This window comes from Phyllobates terribilis, unplaced genomic scaffold (assembly GCF_046119375.1).
Source record: "Phyllobates terribilis strain yellow unplaced genomic scaffold, ASM4611937v1 Scaffold_8__6_contigs__length_399053987, whole genome shotgun sequence".
NCBI lineage: Eukaryota > Metazoa > Chordata > Amphibia > Anura > Dendrobatidae > Phyllobates > Phyllobates terribilis.
In genome coordinates this window covers 47,598,375-47,622,604 of record NW_027362768.1, presented here as the reverse complement: position 1 = coordinate 47,622,604, position 24,230 = coordinate 47,598,375, and positions in this window count along the sequence as shown.

Below are 24,230 nucleotides of genomic sequence, written 5' to 3'. Positions count from 1 at the left end.
TGCAATGTGAACTGAGGTCTAAGATGGTACACATGCAAGAAATAGGAGCATGTTCATGCTAGCAAAAAGAAGCAAAACCTACAAAAGACAAAAAACATATCTCATACCCTACCATCATTATATATAAATGTAAAGCAAAGTTGCATATTAAATATAGGGGACTTAGTGAACTATTTTTGATCAAAAAAAGTATACAGGCCGTCCGACCAGCGACAAGGTGACCCTAAATTGGGACGGTACCTACACTGTCTATATTAAAAACCTTACTGTATATCAAAGTTGAAGTAATGCATATAAAAGGGTAGACAAATAGGACCGGGTCCCAACTTCAGACCACCTAGGCCCGTGGTAAGCTACATATATACTAATCAGCTCAACAAAGGGGAAGCCACACCCTTAATTTGCACAGAATGCAAACAAGACAAAAAACCAAGCAATGTGAACTGAGGTCTAAGATGGTACACATGCAAGAAATAGGAGCATGTTCACACTAGCAAAAAGAAGCAAAACCTACAAAAGACAAAAAACATATCTCATACCCTACCATCATTATATATAATGTAAAGCAAAGTTGCATATTAAATATAGGGTACTTAGTGAACTATTTTTGATCAAAAAAAGTATACAAGCCGTCCCACCAGCGACAAGGTGACCCTAAATTGGGACGGTACCTACACTGTCTATATTAAAAACCTTACTGTATATCAAAGTTGAAGTAATGCATATAAAAGGGTCGACAAATAGGACCGGGTCCCAACTTCAGACCACCTAGGCCCGTGGTAAGTTACATATATACTAATCAGCTCAACAAAGGGGATGCCACACCCTTAATTTGCACAGAATGCAAACAAGACAAAAAAACAAGCAATGTGAACTGAGGTCTAAGATGGTACACATGCAAGAAATAGGAGCATGTTCACACTAGCAAAAAGAAGCAAAACCTACAAAAGACAAAAAACATATCTCATACCCTACCATCATTATTTATAAATGTAAAGCAAAGTTGCATATTAAATATAGGGTACTTAGTGAACTATTTTTGATCAAAAAAAGTATACAAGCCGTCCCACCAGCGACAAGGTGACCCTAAATTGGGACGGTACCTACACTGTCTATATTAAAAACCTTACTGTATATCAAAGTTGAAGTAATGCATATAAAAGGGTAGACAAATAGGACCGGGTCCCAACTTCAGACCACCTAGGCCCGTGGTAAGCTACATATATACTAATCAGCTCAGCAAAGGGGATGCCACACCCTTAATTTGCACAGAATGCAAACAAGACAAAAATCCAAGCAATGTGAACTGAGGTCTAAGATGGTACACATACAAGAAATAGGAGCATGTTCACACTAGCAAAAAGAAGCAAAACCTACAAAAGACAAAAAACATATCTCATACCCTACCATCATTATATATAAATGTAAAGCAAAGTTGCATATTAAATATAGGGTACTTAGTGAACTATTTTTGATCAAAAAAAGGTATACAAGCCGTCCCACCAGCGACAAGGTGACCCTAAATTGGGACGGTACCTACACTGTCTATATTAAAAACCTTACTGTATATCAAAGTTGAAGTAATGCATATAAAAGGGTAGACAAATAGGACCGGGTCCCAACTTTAGACCACCTAGGCCCGTGGTAAGCTACATATATACTAATCAGCTCAACAAAGGGGATGCCACACCCTTAATTTGCACAGAATGCAAACAAGACAAAAAACCAAGCAATGTGAACTGAGGTCTAAGATGGTACACATGCAAGAAATAGGAGCATGTTCACACTAGCAAAAAGAAGCAAAACCTACAAAAGACAAAAAACATATCTCATACCCTACCATCATTATATATAAATGTAAAGCAAAGTTGCATATTAAATATAGGGGACTTAGTGAACTATTTTTGATCAAAAAAAGCATACAGGCCGTCCGACCAGCGACAAGGTGACCCTAAATTGGGACGGTACCTACACTTTATATCAAAGTTGAAGTAATGCATATAAAAGGGTAGACAATTAGGACCGGGTCCCAACTTCAGACCACCTAGGCCCGTGGTAAGCTACATATATACTAATCAGCTCAACAAAGGGGAAACCACACCCTTAATTTGCACAGAATGCAAACAAGACAAAAAACCAAGCAATGTGAACTGAGGTCTAAGATGGTACACATGCAAGAAATAGGAGCATGTTCACACTAGCAAAAAGAAGCAAAACCTACAAAAGACAAAAAACATATCTCATACCCTACCATCATTATATATAATGTAAAGCAAAGTTGCATATTAAATATAGGGTACTTAGTGAACTATTTTTGATCAAAAAAAGTATACAAGCCGTCCCACCAGCGACAAGGTGACCCTAAATTGGGACGGTACCTACACTGTCTATATTAAAAACCTTACTGTATATCAAAGTTGAAGTAATGCATATAAAAAGGTAGACAAATAGGACCGGGTCCCAACTTCAGACCACCTAGGCCCGAGGTAAGCTACATATATACTAATCAGCTCAACAAAGGGGATGCCACACCCTTAATTTGCACAGAATGCAAACAAGACAAAAAACCAAGCAATGTGAACTGAGGTCTAAGATGGTACACATGCAAGAAATAGGAGCATGTTCACACTAGCAAAAAGAAGCAAACCCTACAAAAGACAAAAAACATATCTCATACCCTACCATCATTATATATAAATGTAAAGCAAAGTTGCATATTAAATATAGGGTACTTAGTGAACTATTTTTGATCAAAAAAAGTATACAAGCCGTCCCACCAGCGACAAGGTGACCCTAAATTGGGACGGTACCTACACTGTCTATATTAAAAACCTTACTGTATATCAAAGTTGAAGTAATGCATATAAAAGGGTTGACAAATAGGACCGGGTCCCAACTTCAGACCACCTAGGCCCGTGGTAAGCTACATATATACTAATCAGCTCAACAAAGGGGATGCCACACCCTTAATTTGCACAGAATGCAAACAAGACAAAAAACCAAGCAATGTGAACTGAGGTCTAAGATGGTACACATGCAAGAAATAGGAGCATGTTCACACTAGCAAAAAGAAGCAAAACCTACAAAAGACAAAAAACATATCTCATACCCTACCATCATTATATATAAATGTAAAGCAAAGTTGCATATTAAATATAGGGTACTTAGTGAACTATTTTTGATCAAAAAAAGTATACAAGCCGTCCCACCAGCGACAAGGTGACCCTAAATTGGGACGGTACCTACACTGTCTATATTAAAAACCTTACTGTATATCAAAGTTGAAGTAATGCATATAAAAGGGTAGACAAATAGGACCGGGTCCCAACTTCAGACCACCTAGGCCCGTGGTAAGCTACATATATACTAATCAGCTCAACAAAGGGGATGCCACACCCTTAATTTGCACAGAATGCAAACAAGACAAAAAACCAAGCAATGTGAACTGAGGTCTAAGATGGTACACATGCAAGAAATAGGAGCATGTTCACACTAGCAAAAAGAAGCAAAACCTACAAAAGACAAAAAACATATCTCATACCCTACCATCATTATATATAAATGTAAAGCAAAGTTGCATATTAAATATAGGGTACTTAGTGAACTATTTTTGATCAAAAAAAGTATACAAGCCGTCCCACCAGCGACAAGGTGACCCTAAATTGGGACGGTACCTACACTGTCTATATTAAAAACCTTACTGTATATCAAAGTTGAAGTAATGCATATAAAAGGGTAGACAAATAGGACCGGGTCCCAACTTTAGACCACCTAGGCCCGTGGTAAGCTACATATATACTAATCAGCTCAACAAAGGGGATGCCACACCCTTAATTTGCACAGAATGCAAACAAGACAAAAAACCAAGCAATGTGAACTGAGGTCTAAGATGGTACACATGCAACAAATAGGAGAATGTTCACACTAGCAAAAAGAAGCAAAACCTACAAAAGACAAAAAACATATCTCATACCCTACCATCATTATATATAAATGTAAAGCAAAGTTGCATATTAAATATAGGGGACTTAGTGAACTATTTTTGATCAAAAAAAGCATACATGCCGTCCGACCAGCGACAAGGTGACCCTAAATTGGGACGGTACCTACACTGTATATCAAAGTTGAAGTAATGCATATAAAAGGGTAGACAAATAGGACCGGGTCCCAACTTCAGACCACCTAGGCCCGTGGTAAGCTACATATATACTAATCAGCTCAACAAAGGGGAAGCCACACCCTTAATTTGCACAGAATGCAAACAAGACAAAAAACCAAGCAATGTGAACTGAGGTCTAAGATGGTACACATGCAAGAAATAGGAGCATGTTCACACTAGCAAAAAGAAGCAAAACCTACAAAAGACAAAAAACATATCTCATACCCTACCATCATTATATATAATGTAAAGCAAAGTTGCATATTAAATATAGGGTACTTAGTGAACTATTTTTGATCAAAAAAAGTATACAAGCCGTCCCACCAGCGACAAGGTGACCCTAAATTGGGACGGTACCTACACTGTCTATATTAAAAACCTTACTGTATATCAAAGTTGAAGTAATGCATATAAAAGGGTAGACAAATAGGACCGGGTCCCAACTTCAGACCACCTAGGCCCGAGGTAAGCTACATATATACTAATCATCTCAACAAAGGGGATGCCACACCCTTAATTTGCACAGAATGCAAACAAGACAAAAAACCAAGCAATGTGAACTGAGGTCTAAGATGGTACACATGCAAGAAATAGGAGCATGTTCATGCTAGCAAAAAGAAGCAAAACTTACAAAAGACAAAAAACATATCTCATACCCTACCATCATTATATATAAATGTAAAGCTAAGTTGCATATTAAATATAGGGTACTTAGTGAACTATTTTTGATCAAAAAAAGTATACAAGCCGTCCCACCAGCGACAAGGTGACCCTAAATTGGGACGGTACCTACACTGTCTATATTAAAAACCTTACTGTATATCAAAGTTGAAGTAATGCATATAAAAGGGTCGACAAATAGGACCGGGTCCCAACTTCAGACCACCTAGGCCCGTGGTAAGCTACATATATACTAATCAGCTCAACAAAGGGGATGCCACACCCTTAATTTGCACAGAATGCAAACAAGACAGAAAACCAAGCAATGTGAACTGAGGTCTAAGATGGTACACATGCAAGAAATAGGAGCATGTTCACACTAGCAAAAAGAAGCAAAACCTACAAAAGACAAAAAACATATCTCATACCCTACCATCATTATATATAAATGTAAAGCAAAGTTGCATATTAAATATAGGGTACTTAGTGAACTATTTTTGATCAAAAAAAGTATACAAGCCGTCCCACCAGCGACAAGGTGACCCTAAATTGGGACGGTACCTACACTGTCTATATTAAAAACCTTACTGTATATCAAAGTTGAAGTAATGCATATAAAAGGGTAGACAAATAGGACCGGGTCCAAACTTCAGACCACCTAGGCCCGTGGTAAGCTACATATATACTAATCCGCTCAACAAAGGGGATGCCACACCCTTAATTTGCACAGAATGCAAACAAGACAAAAAACCATGCAATGTGAACTGAGGTCTAAGATGGTACACATGCAAGAAATAGGAGCATGTTCATGCTAGCAAAAAGAAGCAAAACCTACAAAAGACAAAAAACATATCTCATACCCTACCATCATTATATATAAATGTAAAGCAAAGTTGCATATTAAATATAGGGTACTTAGTGAACTATTTTTGATCAAAAAAAGTATACAAGCCGTCCCACCAGCGACAAGGTGACCCTAAATTGGGACGGTACCTACACTGTCTATATTAAAAACCTTACTGTATGTCAAAGTTGAAGTAATGCATATAAAAGGGTAGACAAATAGGACCGGGTCCCAACTTCAGACCACCTAGGCCCGTGGTAAGCTACATATATACTAATCAGCTCAACAAAGGGGATGCCACACCCTTAATTTGCACAGAATGCAAACAAGACAAAAAACCATGCAATGTGAACTGAGGTCTAAGATGGTACACATGCAAGAAATAGGAGCATGTTCACACTAGCAAAAAGAAGCAAAACCTACAAAAGACAAAAAACATATCTCATACCCTACCATCATTATATATAAATGTAAAGCAAAGTTGCATATTAAATATAGGGGACTTAGTGAACTATTTTTGATCAAAAAAAGTATACAGGCCGTCCGACCAGCGACAAGGTGACCCTAAATTGGGACGGTACCTACACTGTCTATATTAAAAACCTTACTGTATATCAAAGTTGAAGTAATGCATATTAAAGGGTAGACAAATAGGACCGGGTCCCAACTTCAGACCACCTAGGCCCGTGGTAAGCTACATATATACTAATCAGCTCAACAAAGGGGAAGCCACACCCTTAATTTGCACTGAATGCAAACAAGACAAAAAACCAAGCAATGTGAACTGAGGTCTAAGATGGTACACATGCAAGAAATAGGAGCATGTTCACACTAGCAAAAAGAAGCAAAACCTACAAAAGACAAAAAACATATCTCATACCCTACCATCATTATATATAATGTAAAGCAAAGTTGCATATTAAATATAGGGTACTTAGTGAACTATTTTTGATCAAAAAAAGTATACAAGCCGTCCCACCAGCGACAAGGTGACCCTAAATTGGGACGGTACCTACACTGTCTATATTAAAAACCTTACTGTATATCAAAGTTGAAGTAATGCATATAAAAGGGTAGACAAATAGGACCGGGTCCCAACTTCAGACCACCTAGGCCCGTGGTAAGTTACATATATACTAATCAGCTCAACAAAGGGGATGCCACACCCTTAATTTGCACAGAATGCAAACAAGACAAAAAAACAAGCAATGTGAACTGAGGTCTAAGATGGTACACATGCAAGAAATAGGAGCATGTTCACACTAGCAAAAAGAAGCAAAACCTACAAAAGACAAAAAACATATCTCATACCCTACCATCATTATATATAAATGTAAAGCAAAGTTGCATATTAAATATAGGGCACTTAGTGAACTATTTTTGATCAAAAAAAGTATACAAGCCGTCCCACCAGTGACAAGGTGACCCTAAATTGGGACGGTACCTACACTGTCTATATTAAAAACCTTACTGTATATCAAAGTTGAAGTAATGCATATAAAAGGGTAGACAAATAGGACCGGGTCCCAACTTCAGACCACCTAGGCCCGTGGTAAGCTACATATATACTAATCAGCTCAACAAAGGGGATGCCACACCCTTAATTTGCACAGAATGCAAACAAGACAAAAATCCAAGCAATGTGAACTGAGGTCTAAGATGGTACACATGCAAGAAATAGGAGCATGTTCACACTAGCAAAAAGAAGCAAAACCTACAAAAGACAAAAAACATATCTCATACCCTACCATCATTATATATAAATGTAAAGCAAAGTTGCATATTAAATATAGGGTACTTAGTGAACTATTTTTGATCAAAAAAAGGTATACAAGCCGTCCCACCAGCGACAAGGTGACCCTAAATTGGGACGGTACCTACACTGTCTATATTAAAAACCTTACTGTATATCAAAGTTGAAGTAATGCATATAAAAGGGTAGACAAATAGGACCGGGTCCCAACTTTAGACCACCTAGGCCCGTGGTAAGCTACATATATACTAATCAGCTCAACAAAGGGGATGCCACACCCTTAATTTGCACAGAATGCAAACAAGACAAAAAACCAAGCAATGTGAACTGAGGTCTAAGATGGTACACATGCAACAAATAGGAGCATGTTCACACTAGCAAAAAGAAGCAAAACCTACAAAAGACAAAAAACATATCTCATACCCTACCATCATTATATATAAATGTAAAGCAAAGTTGCATATTAAATATAGGGGACTTAGTGAACTATTTTTGATCAAAAAAAGCATACAGGCCGTCCGACCAGCGACAAGGTGACCCTAAATTGGGACGGTACCTACACTGTATATCAAAGTTGAAGTAATGCATATAAAAGGGTAGACAAATAGGACCGGGTCCCAACTTCAGACCACCTAGGCCCGTGGTAAGCTACATATATACTAATCAGCTCAACAAAGGGGAAGCCACACCCTTAATTTGCACAGAATGCAAACAAGACAAAAAACCAAGCAATGTGAACTGAGGTCTAAGATGGTACACATGCAAGAAATAGGAGCATGTTCACACTAGCAAAAAGAAGCAAAACCTACAAAAGACAAAAAACATATCTCATACCCTACCATCATTATATATAATGTAAAGCAAAGTTGCATATTAAATATAGGGTACTTAGTGAACTATTTTTGATCAAAAAAAGTATACAAGCCGTCCCACCAGCGACAAGGTGACCCTAAATTGGGACGGTACCTACACTGTCTATATTAAAAACCTTACTGTATATCAAAGTTGAAGTAATGCATATAAAAGGGTAGACAAATAGGACCGGGTCCCAACTTCAGACCACCTAGGCCCGAGGTAAGCTACATATATACTAATCAGCTCAACAAAGGGGATGCCACACCCTTAATTTGCACAGAATGCAAACAAGACAAAAAACCAAGCAATGTGAACTGAGGTCTAAGATGGTACACATGCAAGAAATAGGAGCATGTTCATGCTAGCAAAAAGAAGCAAAACCTACAAAAGACAAAAAACATATCTCATACCCTACCATCATTATTTATAAATGTAAAGCAAAGTTGCATATTAAATGTAGGGGACTTAGTGAACTATTTTTGATCAAAAAAAGTATACAAGCCGTCCCACCAGCGACAAGGTGACCCTAAATTGGGACGGTACCTACACTGTCTATATTAAAAACCTTACTGTATATCAAAGTTGAAGTAATGCATATTAAAGGGTAGACAAATAGGACTGGGTCCCAACTTCAGACCACCTAGGCCCGTGGTAAGCTACATATATACTAATCAGCTCAACAAAGGGGAAGCCACACCCTTAATTTGCACAGAATGCAAACAAGACAAAAAACCAAGCAATGTGAACTGAGGTCTAAGATGGTACACATGCAAGAAATAGGAGCATGTTCACACTAGCAAAAAGAAGCAAAACCTACAAAAGACAAAAAACATATCTCATACCCTACCATCATTATATATAATGTAAAGCAAAGTTGCATATTAAATATAGGGTACTTAGTGAACTATTTTTGATCAAAAAAAGTATACAAGCCGTCCCACCAGCGACAAGGTGACCCTAAATTGGGACGGTACCTACACTGTCTATATTAAAAACCTTACTGTATATCAAAGTTGAAGTAATGCATATAAAAGGGTAGACAAATAGGACCGGGTCCCAACTTCAGACCACCTAGGCCCGTGGTAAGTTACATATATACTAATCAGCTCAACAAAGGGGATGCCACACCCTTAATTTGCACAGAATGCAAACAAGACAAAAAAACAAGCAATGTGAACTGAGGTCTAAGATGGTACACATGCAAGAAATAGGAGCATGTTCACACTAGCAAAAAGAAGCAAAACCTACAAAAGACAAAAAACATATCTCATACCCTACCATCATTATTTATAAATGTAAAGCAAAGTTGTATATTAAATATAGGGTACTTAGTGAACTATTTTTGATCAAAAAAAGTATACAAGCCGTCCCACCAGCGACAAGGTGACCCTAAATTGGGACGGTACCTACACTGTCTATATTAAAAACCTTACTGTATATCAAAGTTGAAGTAATGCATATAAAAGGGTTGACAAATAGGACCGGGTCCCAACTTCAGACCACCTAGGCCCGTGGTAAGCTACATATATACTAATCAGCTCAACAAAGGGGATGCCACACCCTTAATTTGCACAGAATGCAAACAAGACAAAAAACCAAGCAATGTGAACTGAGGTCTAAGATGGTACACATGCAAGAAATAGGAGCATGTTCACACTAGCAAAAAGAAGCAAAACCTACAAAAGACAAAAAACATATCTCATACCCTACCATCATTATATATAAATGTAAAGCAAAGTTGCATATTAAATATAGGGTACTTAGTGAACTATTTTTGATCAAAAAAAGTATACAAGCCGTCCCACCAGCGACAAGGTGACCCTAAATTGGGACGGTACCTACACTGTCTATATTAAAAACCTTACTGTATATCAAAGTTGAAGTAATGCATATAAAAGGGTAGACAAATAGGACCGGGTCCCAACTTCAGACCACCTAGGCCCGTGGTAAGCTACATATATACTAATCAGCTCAACAAAGGGGATGCCACACCCTTAATTTGCACAGAATGCAAACAAGACAAAAAACCAAGCAATGTGAACTGAGGTCTAAGATGGTACACATGCAAGAAATAGGAGCATGTTCACACTAGCAAAAAGAAGCAAAACCTACAAAAGACAAAAAACATATCTCATACCCTACCATCATTATATATAAATGTAAAGCAAAGTTGCATATTAAATATAGGGTACTTAGTGAACTATTTTTGATCAAAAAAAGTATACAAGCCGTCCCACCAGCGACAAGGTGACCCTAAATTGGGACGGTACCTACACTGTCTATATTAAAAACCTTACTGTATATCAAAGTTGAAGTAATGCATATAAAAGGGTAGACAAATAGGACCGGGTCCCAACTTTAGACCACCTAGGCCCGTGGTAAGCTACATATATACTAATCAGCTCAACAAAGGGGATGCCACACCCTTAATTTGCACAGAATGCAAACAAGACAAAAAACCAAGCAATGTGAACTGAGGTCTAAGATGGTACACATGCAACAAATAGGAGCATGTTCACACTAGCAAAAAGAAGCAAAACCTACAAAAGACAAAAAACATATCTCATACCCTACCATCATTATATATAAATGTAAAGCAAAGTTGCATATTAAATATAGGGGACTTAGTGAACTATTTTTGATCAAAAAAAGCATACAGGCCGTCCGACCAGCGACAAGGTGACCCTAAATTGGGACGGTACCTACACTGTATATCAAAGTTGAAGTAATGCATATAAAAGGGTAGACAAATAGGACCGGGTCCCAACTTCAGACCACCTAGGCCCGTGGTAAGCTACATATATACTAATCAGCTCAACAAAGGGGAAGCCACACCCTTAATTTGCACAGAATGCAAACAAGACAAAAAACCAAGCAATGTGAACTGAGGTCTAAGATGGTACACATGCAAGAAATAGGAGCATGTTCACACTAGCAAAAAGAAGCAAAACCTACAAAAGACAAAAAACATATCTCATACCCTACCATCATTATATATAATGTAAAGCAAAGTTGCATATTAAATATAGGGTACTTAGTGAACTATTTTTGATCAAAAAAAGTATACAAGCCGTCCCACCAGCGACAAGGTGACCCTAAATTGGGACGGTACCTACACTGTCTATATTAAAAACCTTACTGTATATCAAAGTTGAAGTAATGCATATAAAAGGGTAGACAAATAGGACCGGGTCCCAACTTCAGACCACCTAGGCCCGAGGTAAGCTACATATATACTAATCATCTCAACAAAGGGGATGCCACACCCTTAATTTGCACAGAATGCAAACAAGACAAAAAACCAAGCAATGTGAACTGAGGTCTAAGATGGTACACATGCAAGAAATAGGAGCATGTTCATGCTAGCAAAAAGAAGCAAAACCTACAAAAGACAAAAAACATATCTCATACCCTACCATCATTATATATAAATGTAAAGCAAAGTTGCATATTAAATATAGGGTACTTAGTGAACTATTTTTGATCAAAAAAAGTATACAAGCCGTCCCACCAGCGACAAGGTGACCCTAAATTGGGACGGTACCTACACTGTCTATATTAAAAACCTTACTGTATATCAAAGTTGAAGTAATGCATATAAAAGGGTCGACAAATAGGACCGGGTCCCAACTTCAGACCACCTAGGCCCGTGGTAAGCTACATATATACTAATCAGCTCAACAAAGGGGATGCCACACCCTTAATTTGCACAGAATGCAAACAAGACAGAAAACCAAGCAATGTGAACTGAGGTCTAAGATGGTACACATGCAAGAAATAGGAGCATGTTCACACTAGCAAAAAGAAGCAAAACCTACAAAAGACAAAAAACATATCTCATACCCTACCATCATTATATATAAATGTAAAGCAAAGTTGCATATTAAATATAGGGTACTTAGTGAACTATTTTTGATCAAAAAAAGTATACAAGCCGTCCCACCACTGACAAGGTGACCCTAAATTGGGACGGTACCTACACTGTCTATATTAAAAACCTTACTGTATATCAAAGTTGAAGTAATGCATATAAAAGGGTAGACAAATAGGACCGGGTCCAAACTTCAGACCACCTAGGCCCGTGGTAAGCTACATATATACTAATCCGCTCAACAAAGGGGATGCCACACCCTTAATTTGCACAGAATGCAAACAAGACAAAAAACCATGCAATGTGAACTGAGGTCTAAGATGGTACACATGCAAGAAATAGGAGCATGTTCATGCTAGCAAAAAGAAGCAAAACCTACAAAAGACAAAAAACATATCTCATACCCTACCATCATTATATATAAATGTAAAGCAAAGTTGCATATTAAATATAGGGTACTTAGTGAACTATTTTTGATCAAAAAAAGTATACAAGCCGTCCCACCAGCGACAAGGTGACCCTAAATTGGGACGGTACCTACACTGTCTATATTAAAAACCTTACTGTATGTCAAAGTTGAAGTAATGCATATAAAAGGGTAGACAAATAGGACCGGGTCCCAACTTCAGACCACCTAGGCCCGTGGTAAGCTACATATATACTAATCAGCTCAACAAAGGGGATGCCACACCCTTAATTTGCACAGAATGCAAACAAGACAAAAAACCAAGCAATGTGAACTGAGGTCTAAGATGGTACACATGCAAGAAATAGGAGCATGTTCACACTAGCAAAAAGAAGCAAAACCTACAAAAGACAAAAAACATATCTCATACCCTACCATCATTATATATAAATGTAAAGCAAAGTTGCATATTAAATATAGGGGACTTAGTGAACTATTTTTGATCAAAAAAAGTATACAGGCCGTCCGACCAGCGACAAGGTGACCCTAAATTGGGACGGTACCTACACTGTCTATATTAAAAACCTTACTGTATATCAAAGTTGAAGTAATGCATATTAAAGGGTAGACAAATAGGACCGGGTCCCAACTTCAGACCACCTAGGCCCGTGGTAAGCTACATATATACTAATCAGCTCAACAAAGGGGAAGCCACACCCTTAATTTGCACTGAATGCAAACAAGACAAAAAACCAAGCAATGTGAACTGAGGTCTAAGATGGTACACATGCAAGAAATAGGAGCATGTTCACACTAGCAAAAAGAAGCAAAACCTACAAAAGACAAAAAACATATCTCATACCCTACCATCATTATATATAATGTAAAGCAAAGTTGCATATTAAATATAGGGTACTTAGTGAACTATTTTTGATCAAAAAAAGTATACAAGCCGTCCCACCAGCGACAAGGTGACCCTAAATTGGGACGGTACCTACACTGTCTATATTAAAAACCTTACTGTATATCAAAGTTGAAGTAATGCATATAAAAGGGTAGACAAATAGGACCGGGTCCCAACTTCAGACCACCTAGGCCCGTGGTAAGTTACATATATACTAATCAGCTCAACAAAGGGGATGCCACACCCTTAATTTGCACAGAATGCAAACAAGACAAAAAAACAAGCAATGTGAACTGAGGTCTAAGATGGTACACATGCAAGAAATAGGAGCATGTTCACACTAGCAAAAAGAAGCAAAACCTACAAAAGACAAAAAACATATCTCATACCCTACCATCATTATATATAAATGTAAAGCAAAGTTGCATATTAAATATAGGGCACTTAGTGAACTATTTTTGATCAAAAAAAGTATACAAGCCGTCCCACCAGTGACAAGGTGACCCTAAATTGGGACGGTACCTACACTGTCTATATTAAAAACCTTACTGTATATCAAAGTTGAAGTAATGCATATAAAAGGGTAGACAAATAGGACCGGGTCCCAACTTCAGACCACCTAGGCCCGTGGTAAGCTACATATATACTAATCAGCTCAACAAAGGGGATGCCACACCCTTAATTTGCACAGAATGCAAACAAGACAAAAAACCAAGCAATGTGAACTGAGGTCTAAGATGATACACATGCAACAAATAGGAGCATGTTCACACTAGCAAAAAGAAGCAAAACCTACAAAAGACAAAAAACATATCTCATACCCTACCATCATTATATATAAATGTAAAGCAAAGTTGCATATTAAATATAGGGGACTTAGTGAACTATTTTTGATCAAAAAAAGCATACAGGCCGTCCGACCAGCGACAAGGTGACCCTAAATTGGGACGGTACCTACACTGTATATCAAAGTTGAAGTAATGCATATAAAAGGGTAGACAAATAGGACCGGGTCCCAACTTCAGACCACCTAGGCCCGTGGTAAGCTACATATATACTAATCAGCTCAACAAAGGGGAAGCCACACCCTTAATTTGCACAGAATGCAAACAAGACAAAAAACCAAGCAATGTGAACTGAGGTCTAAGATGGTACACATGCAAGAAATAGGAGCATGTTCACACTAGCAAAAAGAAGCAAAACCTACAAAAGACAAAAAACATATCTCATACCCTACCATCATTATATATAATGTAAAGCAAAGTTGCATATTAAATATAGGGTACTTAGTGAACTATTTTTGATCAAAAAAAGTATACAAGCCGTCCCACCAGCGACAAGGTGACCCTAAATTGGGACGGTACCTACACTGTCTATATTAAAAACCTTACTGTATATCAAAGTTGAAGTAATGCATATAAAAGGGTAGACAAATAGGACCGGGTCCCAACTTCAGACCACCTAGGCCCGAGGTAAGCTACATATATACTAATCAGCTCAACAAAGGGGATGCCACACCCTTAATTTGCACAGAATGCAAACAAGACAAAAAACCAAGCAATGTGAACTGAGGTCTAAGATGGTACACATGCAAGAAATAGGAGCATGTTCATGCTAGCAAAAAGAAGCAAAACCTACAAAAGACAAAAAACATATCTCATACCCTACCATCATTATTTATAAATGTAAAGCAAAGTTGCATATTAAATGTAGGGGACTTAGTGAACTATTTTTGATCAAAAAAAGTATACAAGCCGTCCCACCAGCGACAAGGTGACCCTAAATTGGGACGGTACCTACACTGTCTATATTAAAAACCTTACTGTATATCAAAGTTGAAGTAATGCATATTAAAGGGTAGACAAATAGGACCGGGTCCCAACTTCAGACCACCTAGGCCCGTGGTAAGCTACATATATACTAATCAGCTCAACAAAGGGGAAGCCACACCCTTAATTTGCACAGAATGCAAACAAGACAAAAAACCAAGCAATGTGAACTGAGGTCTAAGATGGTACACATGCAAGAAATAGGAGCATGTTCACACTAGCAAAAAGAAGCAAAACCTACAAAAGACAAAAAACATATCTCATACCCTACCATCATTATATATAATGTAAAGCAAAGTTGCATATTAAATATAGGGTACTTAGTGAACTATTTTTGATCAAAAAAAGTATACAAGCCGTCCCACCAGCGACAAGGTGACCCTAAATTGGGACGGTACCTACACTGTCTATATTAAAAACCTTACTGTATATCAAAGTTGAAGTAATGCATATAAAAGGGTAGACAAATAGGACCGGGTCCCAACTTCAGACCACCTAGGCCCGTGGTAAGTTACATATATACTAATCAGCTCAACAAAGGGGATGCCACACCCTTAATTTGCACAGAATGCAAACAAGACAAAAAAACAAGCAATGTGAACTGAGGTCTAAGATGGTACACATGCAAGAAATAGGAGCATGTTCACACTAGCAAAAAGAAGCAAAACCTACAAAAGACAAAAAACATATCTCATACCCTACCATCATTATTTATAAATGTAAAGCAAAGTTGTATATTAAATATAGGGTACTTAGTGAACTATTTTTGATCAAAAAAAGTATACAAGCCGTCCCACCAGCGACAAGGTGACCCTAAATTGGGACGGTACCTACACTGTCTATATTAAAAACCTTACTGTATATCAAAGTTGAAGTAATGCATATAAAAGGGTAGACAAATAGGACCGGGTCCCAACTTCAGACCACCTAGGCCCGTGGTAAGCTACATATATACTAATCAGCTCAGCAAAGGGGATGCCACACCCTTAATTTGCACAGAATGCAAACAAGACAAAAAACCAAGCAATGTGAACTGAGGTCTAAGATGGTACACATGCAAGAAATAGGAGCATGTTCACACTAGCAAAAAGAAGCAAAACCTACAAAAGACAAAAAACATATCTCATACCCTACCATCATTATATATAAATGTAAAGCAAAGTTGCATATTAAATATAGGGTACTTAGTGAACTATTTTTGATCAAAAAAAGTATACAAGCCGTCCCACCAGCGACAAGGTGACCCTAAATTGGGACGGTACCTACACTGTCTATATTAAAAACCTTACTGTATATCAAAGTTGAAGTAATGCATATAAAAGGGTAGACAAATAGGACCGGGTCCCAACTTCAGACCACCTAGGCCCGTGGTAAGCTACATATATACTAATCAGCTCAACAAAGGGGATGCCACACCCTTGATTTGCACAGAATGCAAACAAGACAAAAATCCAAGCAATGTGAACTGAGGTCTAAGATGGTACACATGCAAGAAATAGGAGCATGTTCACACTAGCAAAAAGAAGCAAAACCTACAAAAGACAAAAAACATATCTCATACCCTACCATCATTATATATAAATGTAAAGCAAAGTTGCATATTAAATATAGGGTACTTAGTGAACTATTTTTGATCAAAAAAAGGTATACAAGCCGTCCCACCAGCGACAAGGTGACCCTAAATTGGGACGGTACCTACACTGTCTATATTAAAAACCTTACTGTATATCAAAGTTGAAGTAATGCATATAAAAGGGTAGACAAATAGGACCGGGTCCCAACTTTAGACCACCTAGGCCCGTGGTAAGCTACATATATACTAATCGGCTCAACAAAGGGGATGCCACACCCTTAATTTGCACAGAATGCAAACAAGACAAAAAACCAAGCAATGTGAACTGAGGTCTAAGATGGTACACATGCAACAAATAGGAGCATGTTCACACTAGCAAAAAAAAGCAAAACCTACAAAAGACAAAAAACATATCTCATACCCTACCATCATTATATATAAATGTAAAGCAAAGTTGCATATTAAATATAGGGGACTTAGTGAACTATTTTTGATCAAAAAAAGCATACAGGCCGTCCGACCAGCGACAAGGTGACCCTAAATTGGGACGGTACCTACACTGTATATCAAAGTTGAAGTAATGCATATAAAAGGGTAGACAAATAGGACCGGGTCCCAACTTCAGACCACCTAGGCCCGTGGTAAGCTACATATATACTAATCAGCTCAACAAAGGGGAAGCCACACCCTTAATTTGCACAGAATGCAAACAAGACAAAAAACCAAGCAATGTGAACTGAGGTCTAAGATGGTACACATGCAAGAAATAGGAGCATGTTCACACTAGCAAAAAGAAGCAAAACCTACAAAAGACAAAAAACATATCTCATACCCTACCATCATTATATATAATGTAAAGCAAAGTTGCATATTAAATATAGGGTACTTAGTGAACTATTTTTGATCAAAAAAAGTATACAAGCCGTCCCACCAGCGACAAGGTGACCCTAAATTGGGACGGTACCTACACTGTCTATATTAAAAACCTTACTGTATATCAAAGTTGAAGTAATGCATATAAAAGGGTAGACAAATAGGACCGGGTCCCAACTTCAGACCACCTAGGCCCGAGGTAAGCTACATATATACTAATCAGCTCAACAAAGGGGATGCCACACCCTTAATTTGCACAGAATGCAAACAAGACAAAAAACCAAGCAATGTGAACTGAGGTCTAAGATGGTACACATGCAAGAAATAGGAGCATGTTCACACTAGCAAAAAGAAGCAAAACCTACAAAAGACAAAAAACATATCTCATACCCTACCATCATTATTTATAAATGTAAAGCAAAGTTGCATATTAAATGTAGGGGACTTAGTGAACTATTTTTGATCAAAAAAAGTATACAAGCCGTCCCACCAGCGACAAGGTGACCCTAAATTGGGACGGTACCTACACTGTCTATATTAAAAACCTTACTGTATATCAAAGTTGAAGTAATGCATATAAAAGGGTCGACAAATAGGACCGGGTCCCAACTTCAGACCACCTAGGCCCGTGGTAAGCTACATATATACTAATCAGCTCAAGAAAGGGGATACCACACCCTTAATTTGCACAGAATGCAAACAAGACAAAAAACCAAGCAAAGTGAACTGAGGTCTAAGATGGTACACATGCAAGAAATAGGAGCATGTTCACACTAGCAAAAAGAAGCAAAACCTACAAAAGACAAAAAACATATCTCATACCCTACCATCATTATATATAAATGTAAAGCAAAGTTGCATATTAAATATAGGGTACTTAGTGAACTATTTTTGATCAAAAAAAGTATACAAGCCGTCCCACCAGCGACAAGGTGACCCTAAATTGGGACGGTACCTACACTGTCTATATTAAAAACCTTACTGTATATCAAAGTTGAAGTAATGCATATAAAAGGGTTGACAAATAGGACCGGGTCCCAACTTCAGACCACCTAGGCCCGTGGTAAGCTACATATATACTAATCAGCTCAACAAAGGGGAAGCCACACCCTTAATTTGCACAGAATGCAAACAAGACAAAAAACCAAGCAATGTGAATTGAGGTCTAAGATGGTACACATGCAAGAAATAGGAGCATGTTCACACTAGCAAAAAGAAGCAAAACCTACAAAAGACAAAAAACATATCTCATACCCTACCATCATTATATATAATGTAAAGCAAAGTTGCATATTAAATATAGGGTACTTAGTGAACTATTTTTGATCAAAAAAAGTATACAAGCCGTCCCACCAGCGACAAGGTGACCCTAAATTGGGACGGTACCTACACTGTCTATATTAAAAACCTTACTGTATATCAAAGTTGAAGTAATGCATATAAAAGGGTAGACAAATAGGACCGGGTCCCAACTTCAGACCACCTAGGCCCGAGGTAAGCTACATATATACTAATCAGCTCAACAAAGGGGATGCCACACCCTTAATTTGCACAGAATGCAAACAAGACAAAAAACCAAGCAATGTGAACTGAGGTCTAAGATGGTACACATGCAAGAAATAGGAGCATGTTCACACTAGCAAAAAGAAGCAAAACCTACAAAAGACAAAAAACATATCTCATACCCTACCATCATTATTTATAAATGTAAAGCAAAGTTGCATATTAAATGTAGGGGACTTAGTGAACTATTTTTGATCAAAAAAAGTATACAAGCCGTCCCACCAGCGACAAGGTGACCCTAAATTGGGACGGTACCTACACTGTCTATATTAAAAACCTTACTGTATATCAAAGTTGAAGTAATGCATATAAAAGGGTCGACAAATAGGACCGGGTCCCAACTTCAGACCACCTAGGCCCGTGGTAAGCTACATATATACTAATCAGCTCAAGAAAGGGGATACCACACCCTTAATTTGCACAGAATGCAAACAAGACAAAAAACCAAGCAAAGTGAACTGAGGTCTAAGATGGTACACATGCAAGAAATAGGAGCATGTTCACACTAGCAAAAAGAAGCAAAACCTACAAAAGACAAAAAACATATCTCATACCCTACCATCATTATATATAAATGTAAAGCAAAGTTGCATATTAAATATAGGGTACTTAGTGAACTATTTTTGATCAAAAAAAGTATACAAGCCGTCCCACCAGCGACAAGGTGACCCTAAATTGGGACGGTACCTACACTGTCTATATTAAAAACCTTACTGTATATCAAAGTTGAAGTAATGCATATAAAAGGGTTGACAAATAGGACCGGGTCCCAACTTCAGACCACCTAGGCCCGTGGTAAGCTACATATATACTAATCAGCTCAACAAAGGGGATGCCACACCCTTAATTTGCACAGAATGCAAACAAGACAAAAAACCAAGCAATGTGAACTGAGGTCTAAGATGGTACACATGCAAGAAATAGGAGCATGTTCACACTAGCAAAAAGAAGCAAAACCTACAAAAGACAAAAAACATATCTCATACCCTACCATCATTATATATAAATGTAAAGCAAAGTTGCATATTAAATATAGGGTACTTAGTGAACTATTTTTGATCAAAATAAGTATACAAGCCGTCCCACCAGCGACAAGGTGACCCTAAATTGGGACGGTACCTACACTGTCTATATTAAAAACCTTACTGTATATCAAAGTTGAAGTAATGCATATAAAAGGGTAGACAAATAGGACCGGGTCCCAACTTCAGACCACCTAGGCCCGTGGTAAGCTACATATATACTAATCAGCTCAACAAAGGGGATGCCACACCCTTAATTTGCACAGAATGCAAACAAGACAAAAAAACAAGCAATGTGAACTGAGGTCTAAGATGGTACACATGCAAGAAATAGGCGCATGTTCACACTAGCAAAAAGAAGCAAAACCTACAAAAGACAAAAAACATATCTCATACCCTACCATCATTATTTATAAATGTAAAGCAAAGTTGCATATTAAATATAGGGTACTTAGTGAACTATTTTTGATCAAAAAAAGTATACAAGCCGTCCCACCAGCGACAAGGTGACCCTAAATTGGGACGGTACCTACACTGTCTATATTAAAAACCTTACTGTATATCAAAGTTGAAGTAATGCATATAAAAGGGTAGACAAATAGGACCGGGTCCCAACTTCAGACCACCTAGGCCCGTGGTAAGCTACATATATACTAATCAGCTCAACAAAGGGGATGCCACACCCTTAATTTGCACAGAATGCAAACAAGACAAAAAACCAAGCAATGTGAACTGAGGTCTAAGATGGTACACATGCAAGAAATAAGAGCATGTTCACACTAGCAAAAAGAAGCAAAACCTACAAAAGACAAAAAACATATCTCATACCCTACCATCATTATTTATAAATGTAAAGCAAAGTTGCAGATTAAATATAGGGTACTTAGTGAACTATTTTTGATCAAAAAAAGTATACAAGCCATCCCACCAGCGACAAGGTGACCCTAAATTGGGACGGTACCTACACTGTCTATATTAAAAACCTTACTGTATATCAAAGTTGAAGTAATGCATTTAAAAGGGTAGACAAATAGGACCGGGTACCAACTTCAGACCACCTAGGCCCGTGGTAAGCTACATATATACTAATCAGCTCAACAAAGGGGATGCCACACCCTTAATTTGCACAGAATGCAAACAAGACAAAAAACCAAGCAATGTGAACTGAGGTCTAAGATGGTACACATGCAAGAAATAGGAGCATGTTCACACTAGCAAAAAGAAGCAAAACCTACAAAAGACAAAAAACATATCTCATACCCTACCATCATTATATATAAATGTAAAGCAAAGTTGCATATTAAATATAGGGTACTTAGTGAACTATTTTTGATCAAAAAAAGTATACAAGCCGTCCCACCAGCGACAAGGTGACCCTAAATTGGGACGGTACCTACACTGTCTATATTAAAAACCTTACTGTATATCAAAGTTGAAGTAATGCATATAAAAGGGTCGACAAATAGGACCGGGTCCCAACTTCAGACCACCTAGGCCCGTGGTAAGCTACATATATACTAATCAGCTCAACAAAGGGGATGCCACACCCTTAATTTGCACAGAATGCAAACAAGACAAAAAACCAAGCAATGTGAACTGAGGTCTAAGATGGTACACATGCAAGAAATAGGAGCATGTTCACACTAGCAAAAAGAAGCAAAACCTACAAAAGACAAAAAACATATCTCATACCCTACCATCATTATATATAAATGTAAAGCAAAGTTGCATATTAAATATAGGGTACTTAGTGAACTATTTTTGATTAAAAAAAGTATACAAGCCGTCCCACCAGCGACAAGGTGACCCTAAATTGGGACGGTACCTACACTGTCTATATTAAAAACCTTACTGTATATCAAAGTTGAAGTAATGCATATAAAAGGGTAGACAAATAGGACCGGTCCCAACTTCAGAACACCTAGGCCCGTGGTAAGCTACATATATACTAATCAGCTCAATAAAGGGGATACCACACCCTTAATTTGCACAGAATGCAAACAAGACAAAAAAACCAAGCAATGTGAACTGAGGTCTAAGATGGTACACATGCAAGAAATAGGAGCATGTTCACACTAGCAAAAAGAAGCAAAACCTACAAAAGACAAAAAACATATCTCATACCCTACCATCATTATATATAAATGTAAAGCAAAGTTGCATATTAAATATAGGGTACTTAGTGAACTATTTTTGATCAAAAAAAGTATACAAGCCGTCCCACCAGCGACAAGGTGACCCTAAATTGGGACGGTACCTACACTGTCTATATTAAAAACCTTACTGTATATCAAAGTTGAAGTAATGCATATAAAAGGGTAGACAAATAGGACCGGGTCCCAACTTCAGACCACCTAGTCCCGTGGTAAGTTACATATATACTAATCAGCTCAACAAAGGGGATACCACACCCTTAATTTGCACAGAATGCAAACAAGACAAAAAACCAAGCAATGTGAACTGAGGTCTAAGATGGTACACATGCAAGAAATAGGAGCATGTTCACACTAGCAAAAAGAAGCAAAACCTACAAAAGACAAAAAACATATCTCATACCCTACCATCATTATATATAAATGTAAAGCAAAGTTGCATATTAAATATAGGGTACTTAGTGAACTATTTTTGATCAAAAAAAGTATACAAGCCGTCCCACCAGCGACAAGGTGACCCTAAATTGGGACGGTACCTACACTGTCTATATTAAAAACCTTACTGTATATCAAAGTTGAAGTAATGCATATAAAAGGGTAGACAAATAGGACCGGGTCCCAACTTCAGACCACCTAGTCCCGTGTTAAGCTACATATATACTAATCAGCTCAACAAAGGGGATCCCTCACTTCCTCCTTCGGCCTTACTCAGTGGTCTTCCGCAACCACCCACAAAGATGGCCACATTCTGGACCTCATCTTCACCCGCCTCTGCTCCTTGTCTAACCTCTATAACCCTCCCTCTTTCTGACCACAATCTACTTACATTCTCTACCCTCTCCTCTCCAGAACCTCAATTCCCACTCCACCAACTTGCACACCCTCGCAGAAATCTTAAACACCTTCACCTACACTCACTCTCTGAATCCTTTCTCCTTCTTACAGACATTAGTTCCTTACAAGATGCAGACGTTACTGCCACTTTGTACAACACTACAACAGCTGCAGATCTCAATTTGGTCACCCCCTCACACATACCAAAGCTCGCACAATCAACCGGCAACCCTGACACACCAGCCTAACTAAAGAACTGCGACGGGCCTCTAGGGTCACTGAGCGTAGATGGAAAAGGTCCCACACCAATGAGCACTTCACCGCATTGAAACAGTCCCTCACTCTCTTGAAGTCCACACTCACTGCAGTAAAAAAACATACTTCTCATCTCTCATAACCTCCCTGTCTCACAACCCCAAACAGCTATTCAACACCTTCTATTCTCTCCTGCATCCCCCAGTGCCTCCTCCCTCTCCTCTTATTTCAGCCAAAGATTTTGCCTTATTCTTAAAGGAGAAGATTAACACCATCAGACAAAGTGTTTGCATAAAGTCCCCACAGCCCCTCCTCATATCCACTCAACCCTCCTCCTCCAAAACCACATTCTCCACCATTACGGAAGTTTAAATTTCCTCTTTACTCTCCAAATCACACTTCAGCACCTGTAAACTTGACCCAATCCTGTCCCACCTCATCCCAAACCTTACCACTATCTTCATCCCAAACCTAACCCACCTTTTCAACCTGTCACTAAAAACTGGTGTCTTCCCATCATGCTTCAAACCTGCCTCAATCACACCCATCCTCAAAAATCCCTCCCTTGATCCTTCCTTTCTGACTAGCTATCGCCCCATATCACTTCTCTGCTATGCCTCAAAACTACTAGAACAACATGTCCACTCTGAACTGTACTCCCACCTCTCCTCCTTCT